The 12,322-nt window shown below is 41.3% G+C and overlaps 1 pseudogene; it reads left to right on the forward strand.

Annotated features, from left to right (window-relative positions):
• The first annotated feature begins 11,183 nt into the window (after nucleotides 1-11,183).
• LOC148117367 (Nuclear RNase P) lies at nucleotides 11,184-11,373 on the forward strand (annotated as a pseudogene).
• The last annotated feature ends 949 nt before the right edge of the window (nucleotides 11,374-12,322 follow it).

Here is a 12,322-nt window from a genome sequence, read left to right on the forward strand (position 1 = left end):
CAATACCCAGACTTTAGGCAAGGAGCTGCATGATTTGCTGTCTGTTCTGTTAATTTTTCAATAGTGCTTTGATCTGCTGTGACCTTTTTATATTTCATCTCAGAAGAAAAATTGTTACTCTGGGACATTGTATAATAGAAGTATATATAATCTGGCTTTAAAAGATAAAATAAAATAAAACATTGCAGGAGTCTCAGAAAACACTATGGTACTTAAAACACTATTGGAAAACTAATATTAGATGGTTTAGTGTTAAGAGTACTGGCTGCTTTTCCAGAGGTCCTGAGTTCAATTCCCAGCAACCACATGATGGCTCATAACCATCTGTAATAAGATCTGGTGCCCTCTTCTGGCATGCAGGTGTACATGCAGGTAGAACGCTGTATATATGCATAATAAATAATTAAAACTTCTTTAAAAAGATTAGATTATTAGGCCGGGCAGTGGTGGCACACGCCTTTAATCCCAGCACTCGGGAGACAGAGGCAGGCAGACCTCTGTGAGTTCGAGGCCAGCCTGGTCTCTAAGAGCTAGTTCCAAGACAGGCTCCAAAGCTACAGAGAAACCTTGTCTTGAAAAACAAAAAAAAATTAGACTATTAGGGCTTTTGAATTTGGACTGAATGCATTTTTCCTTATGACATGGCCATAGGGGATGTGTCAGAGATATAATGTTCTTGTTTGAATATACAATATTCCCCCAAAGGTCCTTGTATTTGAATATTTGGTCTCAAATGTGTTATGCTGTTTTAGAAGCATGTGGAGCCTTTAGGAAGTGTGCCCTTGTTGAAACCAGTGGGTTATTCGGGGAAGCATGTCTTCATGTTCACAAGCCCCTTGATGCTCCCAGCACCATGGAGTCACCTGCTGCTGTGCCTTCCACTAAAGCATGAGATGGAATTAATCCTTCCTCAGCTCTGCTGCCTTTTGTTAGCTATTGGCTCAAAGTGGCGATTAAAGGAATTATTCCACCCAGAGATTCAGCCTCTACTCTCCCAGAATTCCAGAGAAAACATGGAGATATCTCTGTTTCGGTGCCCCGGGTTACCAATAAAGATCCTGTTAGCTTCAACTCTGTCTTTCTTGCTTAGCTAGGTCTAAAGCAGAAACAATTACTAATTAAAAACTAGACATAGACCCCTTAATTGAAATTGTATTCATAATAGCCCAACAGGAACTCGTAATGAAGAGTTTTACAATTTATGAATGATTTGTTTCATCAAACTTTCTACTAACCTCTGTTGGAATTGCTTTTGATGAAGTAGTCTAGAATCTATCTGGAGGATATATTCATGATAACACTCCTTTCTAAGTCTAGTGTTTGATCGACAAAGGTAGCAGCAAGAGATAGCGACGGGAGGTTGTGGCTTTAAAACTTAATCATAGGCTACATACAGGATTTCTTTTCAATAACTGCCTGTGGCTTCATTTTTCATAAATTTGACAGATTTTGTCAGATATATGTATTTTAAAGAATATGTTTTAAATTGGTGTTATTAAAATATTGATAATCTTATTTCCTCAAGTTCTTATTCCTTTGCTGATTCCTTAAACATTATTTAGAAAGTACAGTTTAAATTTGTAAGTTTTGTTATTTTGATTTTTAAAAATAAATGATTTGGTGCTGCTATGTTGTTTCTTAATAGTTTCTTGTTAGTACATATTAATTGTACAAATTACTTGGTTTCACACTGGGAAATTTCTACACATGTGTAAAATAGTTCATTCTTCATACCAATCCACTCTTTTTCCTTCTTTTTGTTTCTTTTCTGAGACAGGGTTTCTCTGTGTAACAGTCCTGGTTGTCTTGGAACTCACTCTGCAGACCAGGCTGGCCTCGAACTCACAGAGATCCATTTGCCTCAGCCTCCCAAGTGCTGGGATTAAAAGGCGTGCACCACCACCACCCGGCTCAATTCACTATTTTTTCATCTTTGCACCTAGTATCCCTAATAATCACTCTTCTAGTTTCTCGTTAATATTTTATTTATTTATATTTTTTTAAAGACTCACTATTTTTAACTGTGTATGTGGGGGCATGGTTATGATGGCCGGGGGTACCTGTAGAGTCCGATGGAACCAGGTCCCTGGAGCTGAAGTTACAAACAGCTATCAACTGCTGGACATGGGTGCTGGGAACAAAACTTGAAGTACACACTCTTAGCCACTGAGGTGTTTTGCCATCCCCTCTTCATAGGCTTCTTAAAGCTAGGTATGAGTGATGAATGGACCAAAACCCGAGGAAGTGAGCTTTTGCAAGGAGAAGGTAGTCTCCTCTCAGAATATCGTCTCCTCTGCCTTCACTCTTGTTTAGGAAGTGGATAAACACAGTGTACATTGGAAAGTTGTTTTACCATGTCCTCCATGGTCTCAATACACAAATGCTTGCCTGCCTAACAATAGCACACATTCTTGAGTGACCATTTTCTAACATGGTGCCTCCCACATGGCAAAGTATAGGGATAAGGTAGGCTATTATCTCTTTGGAGTTGGAGGACAACAGAGTGTAATTAATAATGCCTATGTAGACAATACTGACAGTGAATGTTTTAAATAGATTTACGGGTGAATTAAAGTGCTAGATTTGTTTTTTACTGCAATTTGTTTTTCTGATAGTTATATCATAGAACAATAGCATTCATCAATTCTATAAAATATACCTTTCATCTATTTTCTTAATCTCTTTACATACTTATTGACTTAGATATTCAAAGACATTTTATTAGTTTGTTCTTTTTAGAAACTACCTAAAGTTTGCATTTTAATGTGCTTCCTCTAGGTCGGAGCCATGTCTGAATATTCTTACATATTTGCTATGTCAATCAATTTACCATTTTATATCTTTGGTTGTGAGCCTAATCTTTAATGGCTGAGCCATTTCTCCAGCCCCAATTTACCTTTTTATATGATGGAACAATATTGTAAGATAAGGTAAAACCCGAGAAGGACAACACACTGGGAGAAATCAATAGTATTATTTCTTTAAATTTATGTGCATAGACATATCTCACTATATTTCACAGATCTTGAATACAGGTAACCACATGAATGATGTCTACTTAATACATACAAAATCACAGGTAATATACACAAAATTATTTAATCTGATAAATCATAAACTAATGAATATTTGATATAAAATATTCTTGATTATGTAGAAAAACAATTCAATAGATTCTTTCCCTATAATTCTTTCCCACACAATGTTCTTTTGTTTGTAAAGACAGAGTCTTTCTACATAGTCTTGGCTGTCCTGGAACTTGCTATGTAGACCAGGCCTTGAACTCAGAGATCCTCCTGCCTCTGCTTCCCAAGTGCTGGAATTAAAGGCATGTGCCACCAGAGTTGGAGGCAATTCTCTTTTCTTTGGAGTGTGTATATCAAATCTGCTGATTCTGAGCATGTTTTGAAGATGACCGACTGTCCATAAAGTGTTTCCTCTTCAGACTGTGTCCTCTGCTTAGGAAATACTTTGTGACTAGGGTATCATTGCTTAGATTTTAGTAAGCTAACATGCAGCCTGTGGTGGTTGGAATGAGAAATGTTTCCTATAGATTCTGGCAATTGAAACATTTGGTCTTCAGCTAGTGGTACTGTTGGGGAGGTTTGTGTGGTGTAACACTGCTGGGCGATTAGCACACTCGGGTCACCTTTTGAGATTATATAGCCTCACCCTACTTCTAACTTTCTCTCTTTTTAAAAATTTGTTTGTTTGGTTGGTTAGTTAGTTTACATCCCAGTCACAGGTTCCCCTCCCTCGTCTCCTCCCAGTCCCTCCTCCTCAATCCACTCTGCTCCCAGCCCCCTAAGCCAGTCCTTCTCCGTTTTTATTCAGGAAAGGACAGGTCTCCCGTGAGTATCAACAAAACCTGGCATATCAAGTTGCAGTAAGACTAAACTTGTATTAAGTTTAATGTATTAAGGCTGGACAAGGTGATCCATCAAGAATAGTAGGGTCCCAAAAGCTAGGAAAAGAGCCGGAGACATCTCCAATTCCTCACTGTTGGAGTTCCACAATAGGACCAATCTACATAACTGTAACAACTTTTCTGTTCCCATAACTCACACAAGCCTGCCAAATTAATAAAGGGTTAGGGGATTAGGTTTGGGGGTTAGGGTTAGGGGATTAGGCTTATGGTTGCTTATAGTCATGATGTTTTATCATAGCAATAAAAATCCTAACTAAGACAAAGATCTTCTATCCAAACACCATGTTGGATCACAGTCAAAGAATATACTCAGTGCTAATCTCTGGCCTCCATACATGCATGTACGGCTGAGTATACATATGCATATACATACACTCACATGTATGCAACAAACCAAACACATGTGCATGTATGACAGACAAAAGACAAAAATAAGTTGACAAAAAGGTATCTATTTTCTGTCTCCAAGAAATGCACTTCACCACTAAAGAGTACCTCACATAAAAGGTATTATTTTATGTAAAAGATGGATCTAGGGCTCAAGATGACATCACTATTCTAATATCTAAGAAAACAGACTTCAAACTGAAACTGATCTGGAGGCAGAAAGAAGAGCACGTGTTACTGATTAATGAAACAGTCTATCAAATGACATTACAGTTCTAACTATGAATGTAATGTGCATGTCATTTTAATAAACAAATAGTACTAGATAAACAATAACAGGTTAATCCAACAAAGTAATAGTAGGCTAACTTCCTCACTTTTATCGGTAGGCAGCTCTTCCTTACAGAAAATAGAGTATCAGAGTTAAATGACATCATAGATCAATGGGACTTAATAGGCATCTGCTGAAAATTCCATCCAAATGTTATATTATGTGCAGATATAAAAATGTTATAATGGAATGTTTTTTATTAAATGTTATAATATAAATAAAATAATAAATAACACACGACACTGACCTCTGACCCATGCACACAGTCACATTCATGCATATCTACTTGTACACACTCACACAAACACATGCACATAGCACACACTTACACACACAAAAGGACAGCAGTTATTTAATAAGTTTCTCTAGAAGACTATTAGGAGATGCAAGTTTCCGCAACAGTTCCTCCTCCATTCTGACATGCACCCTGTTATTTTTGTACATGTGAATGAATATTTTAACTGGTAATTTCTAGCAGTAATATGCCCAGAGTGGCACAAAGACTCATCATCCCTGGAGCTTCTTCCTGTCCCTGCGGGTACCATGTTGTTTTTTTGTTAACGGACATCTTTTCCCTCTTGACCCATGGTGGCATTTGTGCTTAAAAATCAATTAGACTTCATCTCATTTTAAAGCTGATCATCAAAACACATCATTAAGGAAATTACTAATCAAACTACAAACTAGGAGAAATATTTGCAAAATCATGTAATTGAATCAAGACTGGAATGCACAATGTGTAAATAAGTCCTTAAACTCGATTACAAAAGACCCAAATTAAAATGTGTAAAATATTTGAACAGACACTTCACAAAGGAGGCACACAAATGACCAATAAGCATTTGAAACCATTTACAAAAAAACCATCAAAGAAATAAGAAGCAAAACCACAGGAACAGATGATTACAATTTGCTATAAAGGCTAACATTAAATTCAACCACATAAAATGTTAGGGATGACTCAAAGCAACCCAAACTCTGTTTCTTAGTGGGGGTATAAAGTGGCACAACCACTTTTGGAAATGTTTTGACAGTTTTCTTGCAAAATCAAATATAAGCTTTTTCTATGACTCTGCAGCTTCATGGGGTACGTGAATTTGTTGAAACTTATGGAATGTAGCAGCCAATATATTTATCTTTCAAATCACAGGCAAAATTTGAAGTCTCGGTTATGCGACTGACATAATCCTTAGGAAATGACATAGAAACCCTCTTGAGTAGGTAGAATTACACGTAGTTGCCTTAAAAAAGAGTGAGAATATGGGTGAGCCTGTACTCGTGATGCCTTTAAATCTGTGTGTAAATTCCAGAGCCTAAGAACTCAAATTCAAAGCACAAGAGATCCAAGTACAAGGGAGGTTGCTGATCGCTAAATGGAAAGGCCCAGGTATGAATGGGGACCCACGGTAAGTAATCTAAGTGGTTGTTAGGAGCTGAGACTAGCCCTTAGTTTCTAGGTAGTAAGGAATCAGGCACCTTATGCCAATAGTTACAAGTAACCGAATTAAGCCCATACCATGAACAGACCAGCAAATTCTTCGCCAAAATTTCTGGATGAGGATTCAGTCTACATGGTCCCTTGCCTTAAGCTTGTTATTAATTCGATTCCAGCTATGTCATGGTGAACTTTTCACCTCCATGTGTGATGCAGTAAGTGGGTCCTCCTTAAAATCTCCGAGCTGGTATTAATTATTTGTAGACTACAATGGAAATCTAATCATCGTCATAGGGGAAAAAAAACACTAAAGAAGTCTTGCATTATAGCTATGAATGCTGGAGTGTTTGAAGAATAGTATACTGATATTTGAGACTTACTTTGAAATTCATCAAAACAATTTGAATCGGTGGATAAATAAAAAATAGATGCATATTTAATAAGGCTTAAATATTAACATGCTAGTTTCTGGACTTTAAGTGATGATTATATGGCCTTTCCCTGCAATTAGTTCTATTTTTAATTAGTTCAGATATTTGAAAACATTCAAAGTAAAATGTAAGAGACAATGAATTGCCAAGTTCTAGGTGTTCTGAGGATAAAGCTATCTTATATGTCTGTTCATTGCATTTAGGCTCCCAAAAGATAACTTACAGAAGAAATGGCAGCAAATGAACGCTGCTTTGTTTTGTCTTTTTCGTCATAATGCCCTTTGTTACTTTGGCAGGCGTGTGTGAATTATCTAAAGGGCATCTCTTATCTTTTTTCTTTCTTTTTCTTTTCTTTTGATTTGTTTGAAACAGAGTTTCTCTGTAGCTTTGGAGCCTCTCCTGGAACTAGTTCTTGTGGACCAGGCTGGCCTTGAACTCACAGAGATCCACTGGCCTCTGCCTCCCAAGTGCTGGGATTAAAGGCGTGCGCCACCACCGCCTGGCCAAGTCTTCTATTATCTATTTCTCCCTTAAAACTACTTTTCAAATCTCTTTGTCCTTACTATAGTTCCTATATCTGTCTTCATTAAAAAAAAAATGCTACTTTAGTCCCAAGAAAGAGGTCAGGAAAAGAATTCCAGAGGCTGAATGTCCACGGGAATGAATTTTCCTGAGCCAAGTGATAGCCATCCAACATGTTCCAGAAATCCGTCAAGAACTGTGACTAGGCAGTATTCACAATAGCAGAGTAGAGATGCCTATAGCTCATTTCTTCCATAAAGAAACAAAGCAAGAACAACGTAACTTTATATTTATTTTCATGACCATGGGGGTATAGTTAATATCAGTAAGAAAGCTTTTAACATGCGGAGATCTAGGACATCAACATAAAATGACACACAGTATCCTGGAATTTGACGCCATAACTCTACAGCTAGGGGGCATGGGTGTCTCCCTTTTGAAAGCAGCAGGGTGGAATACAGAGCCCTGGCAAAATGAATTAGTACAAACTGTAAACTGTAGTTACTGTAAAGTTGCACAGTCCTTACAGGCTCTCAGAACACTTAGATAAGTAGCCTGGTTATCTCTATGGTGGTCCTCCTTTGGGAAAAGATATCACATCATCTCCGGTGAACCCCCTAAGGTGCTGGAACCGGGAGCCATCTTGCGATGCTATCTATTGTCTGAGTTTGATTTCAATAGGAAGAAAAGCTTGAATTTTCCCATCTCTGATGCATCAGAGACATTCCACAGTTCTGGCGTAGCAGGCAGGTGCTTTGAAAAGCCAGCTCTGCTGAGGAGAGTGACTGTAACCGAAGCTGGCAGGGTGCCCTGCACTACAGGGAAGAAGTGTTGTCACACGGATGGAAATAAATGCAGACACAAGGCATAATCGGGAGATAAGGGTTTTCCCCCCAAAATCATGGGCAAGACCAGCCATATGGCAACTCTTACCAGTCTCAGGAGTGAAAATACTCTTCCTGCCTCTGCCATCCCCGGGCTCATGTTACCAACAAGGAAGTAACTCCAGCAGCTGTTGGACCTGCAGCAACATGAGAGCGTCTTGCATAACTCCATGGTTCTGGATGCCAGGGCCTGTCTTGCGAGCATGTAAGAGATAGAGACGGGGATAGGGGAGAAAAACCCTTATCTGTTCTCAGACCCACATAGCCGAAAAGGGCTACCAGGACTTTCCTGATGTCATATAGTACCAGCAACAGGGCCCTACCGATGGCATGGGGGAGCACCATGATACTGCTGGTATCTCATCTGTGGTATCCACAGCGCTGTGGAACACCCATACCTGCACCCTGTTTGTGAACTACTGGATGTGAGAAGCACGGATCACACTGTGTTTGGTTCTCACACTGATTCTATAATGCTACATATGAACCCAACTGACTGGCTGGGGGGACAAGTATTTCAGTTTCTTCATCATGTTAGGAGTCACCAGCATGAGAGGACCTCAGTAGTAGCAGAGTTAGTCCACACATTTCCTGAAGAATGTCCCATTGCCTGGTAGGGGCCTCTAACTCCACAAGGATAAAATCCCACATCATTTCTATTTATCTAAACCACTAGAATGCACTCTCTTGCGTGGTCCATGGATAAAGGGCCCCTACAATTTTGCCATGATATTCTCTATGACCAAAGTCATTCACTGCAGGCAAAAAAGCCAGCCCAGAAGTGCATGATTCAATGACAGCCCAAGACTCTTCTGTTTTATTCTTATAAAAGAAAGCATTTAATTCAGTCCCAGAAGGTTAGTTCATTATCATCACGGCAGGGAGAATGGTACCATGTACAGCGCCAGAGAAGTAACCGAGAGCTCCAGCCTGACCAGCTAACTGAGAGAGCTCTCTTATTGAGAGAGCCAATACTGGACCTGGTATGGCCTGTGAAACCTCAAAGACGACTCCCACTGACACACTTCCTCCAGTAAGGTCACACCTTCTAGTCCTTTTCAAATGGTGTCACCCACTCTCTTGCACTTTGGGAGTAACCAAAAGTCATCTTCTGGGACTGTGGGCCTGCTCAGTCACATGCCTGGTACTGTAAACCTAGCCAATTACCCATAGCTGCTGAGGTCACACACCCTGGGGCACAACTTAACAACTGACATCTTCCTAGGCCATTAAAGTGTCAACTGCATTCCAAACATCTATCCCTATTTTCAACTCCAAGTGTGTCTCTCACCACTCAAGGGCCCTTCTTTATTCAAGAAAGGAGATTCTTCCAAATATCCACAACTAGCCAAAATACAAAGAACTACCGACTGTGGGGTGCCCCCCATAATAGATACATCGGCACCCAAGCTTTAAGGAACATCATGGAGAAGGGGCAGAAAGATTATAAGAGTCAGAGGATCAGGACAGGAAAGCTGCATCCACAATATCTCAAAAAATATGCTCACCTAAATGAGGCAAGAACAATGATCCAAGTTGACATGCCAGTGTGAATGGGAGAAATCACACAAGGTCCCACCTCTAGATGAAGAGATATAGTAAATAGTCACTGACAAGAGAGAATGGATCAGTCTTCCCCAGGGATAAGCCCCCTGAATGGTGATCCAATATCAAGTGATCAGTCTTGAAAAATATACACAAGCAACAATATTTATAATTATATATAATACATAGGTATTATATATAATATAGTATAATATAATTATATATTATATTATATATTATATTATGTATTATATTATATATATTATTATATTATATATACAATACATAGGTAAATATACATAATACATTATATATATGAGGTCAAAAATTTGAGAGGAAAACAGGGATGAAAGAGGAAGAGTTGAAAAGAGGCAAGGCAGGGAGGAAATTATGTAAACACAGCACTTACATAAAATTCTTAAAAATAAATAAAAAATAATATTATGCTAGTGTTGGGAGCCACCTGGAGGCACAGGTGGTCCTGCAGTTTGGAGGTAGCCATGTGGGGCTGAGCACCCCTGCCTGCACCCTTGCCTGCACATGCTCAGACCAGCAGAATGGCATTAACCAATCAGGACAGCGTTCAAGCTGCTCCACCGTTTAAAAGCAACTGCCTCGGGGCCCAACGCTCTCTCTAAGCTTTCTCTCGTCCCTGCTCTATCGTCCCTTCCCCCAATTTTCCTCAAGGGAATGCTCCAAATAAAGATGTGACCAGAGAAGGAATTCTCGTTTTTGGTGGGGTTCATTCCTGCTGGACAGGATGGCGCCCCGCAACTGGTGCTCGAAACTCCGGGACGCTGAGGGACCCTGACAACTACGCCGGGGGACCCTGAGAAAGCCCGGGAGAAAAAGCCAAGATCAGACACCAGCACAGAGAGCCTTGAATTTCAGAACTCTGAGAACATGGAGCGGTGAGTGACGTCGGTTGAAATCCCCAGAAAGGGGAGGAAAAGAAATGTAAAAAGGAATTTCAAAGGATAGGCCTAAATAGAAAAGAAAATACAAAGAAAAAAAAAAAAATCAAAGTTAAGGTATCTGAAAGAAGGTACAGAAAGCAACGGGGAAGAAAAATCCCTTAAGTTCAGTGCAGGAGGAATGTAAACAGCAGCAAAAAAGGCGAGGTAACTAAGGCGGGACTTTGAGGACGATGGGGTACGGGAGACCGCGGCTTCCGCTCCCTCTCCGTCCACCTGCGTACTCGCTGATAGAGACTGGAGGCAACAGTCTCGTAGGGAGGCGAACTTGATCACTGCCTTCCCTGTTCTTAAAGAGCCACAGAGCTTTTGGAGGTGATTTTCGCCTAATTTTGATAAGAGAGCTCAGTCTCTGGCTCTCACGTACAAAAAACTTTAATTTTTGACTGAGAAAGACAAGCTGCTTGATCGTGCTGAGAGTGCTGGCGGCAGCCGGCCCGCCTTTGAGCGGTAATGCCTGATTAGAAACACGGAAGTGGGCCAGGCACGGTGGTGCACACCTGTGATCCCAGCTACTCAGGAGGGAGACGCAACCAGTTGCTGGCGGGGAGTTTGCTGGAGGCCTACGAAAAGATATGGCGACGGGCGGGCTAAAGTCCGTGTGACATCAGAGGCTATATGTCCCGGCCTTCTGGCGGGGCTATGGTTTTTGGAGGACTTTTTCAGCACCTGAGCGGACTCGCCTGACTGAGGCGGAAGCTGCGTGGTGAGCAGCGGCGCCATAAAAGGCAGAGAGGAGCTAAATCGGCTCTGCGGAAAAACTGTGTTTCCATAGCAACATGGGCGAGCGGGGAGGTGAGTTCCCAGAGAACGGGGCTCTGCGCGCGGGCGGACCGGGCAGGAGAAGCCCCTCCACGGGTGGGCGGATGCCCCCCCTCGCCGGAGCTTGAAAAAGACTCACAGCCGGTGGTGCGAGTTCATTGCCTGAGGTGAAACGGCGAGCCCGCGCACGGCCCGGGGCGGGGCCATGCGGAGCGCGCCACATTGGGCTTCAGAGGCGGAGCTGTGGCAGCCGCCGTCCGCTGCTGCCGCCGCCCTCAGCCAAGGTCGCTAAAAATTCAGTCAGATAAGAACATTTGTTGCCAAGAATTCAGTCAGATAAAAACATTTATCCCCCAAACATCGCCCCTTTGTCAGCAGGAAGTAGCCAGATGATCGACGTCCATTCTCCCTCAAAGAACTGGTCCTAATTATCATAATAAAGGCGCGTCAACCTGGTTACCATTACCTTTTGCCTGAGGCAACGGGTGGAATAAGATAATGCTACCTAGAGGTTTTTCCATCTGAATAGAGGAGCTGGAGAGATGGCTCAGAGGTTAAGAGCACTGACTGCTCTTCCAAAGGTCCTGAGTTCAATTCCCAGTGACAACTGCTTTGGTTTTTAGACATAAGAGGGGGAATACACTACCAGTGACAGCTTCCCCCAGAGAAAGGATTTCTCTTGCATTCTTTACACTTAATTTTTAATTCAAAATTTTGCTGGTACAGGCAAACAAGATTTGCTTTTTGAAGCAGAGACCTACAGGTCTCTAAGTTCAAAACCAGCCTACTTCCAGTACTGATTGTGCTGAATTTTTACACTGAGAGTTTTTAGTACTCTTAAATGTTAATTTGGGAGGAGAGTTTTGTTTATGTTTTTCTAGGAATGCTGACATACATCTGGATGCCAGCGAGACCGACCAGAGAGATAAAGAAGACGACCCAGTGGATGCTGAGTGTCCTGCTGTGGAAGATTCGTGCGGAGGCAGCAGAGATGACCTTCTGGGCGGTGCCAAGAGCAGCTGTTTCACACCATCGACTTGAGCAACACCCTGTGCAACCTCTTATCTCTTACTCTACTTTGCCTTTTCCTTCCTTAGGAATGGGTGGGAGCAGAGATATCCTT

The sequence above is a fragment of the Myodes glareolus genome, chromosome X (assembly GCF_982192425.1).
Source record: "Myodes glareolus chromosome X, mMyoGla1.1, whole genome shotgun sequence".
NCBI classification, from domain to species: Eukaryota; Metazoa; Chordata; class Mammalia; order Rodentia; family Cricetidae; genus Myodes; species Myodes glareolus.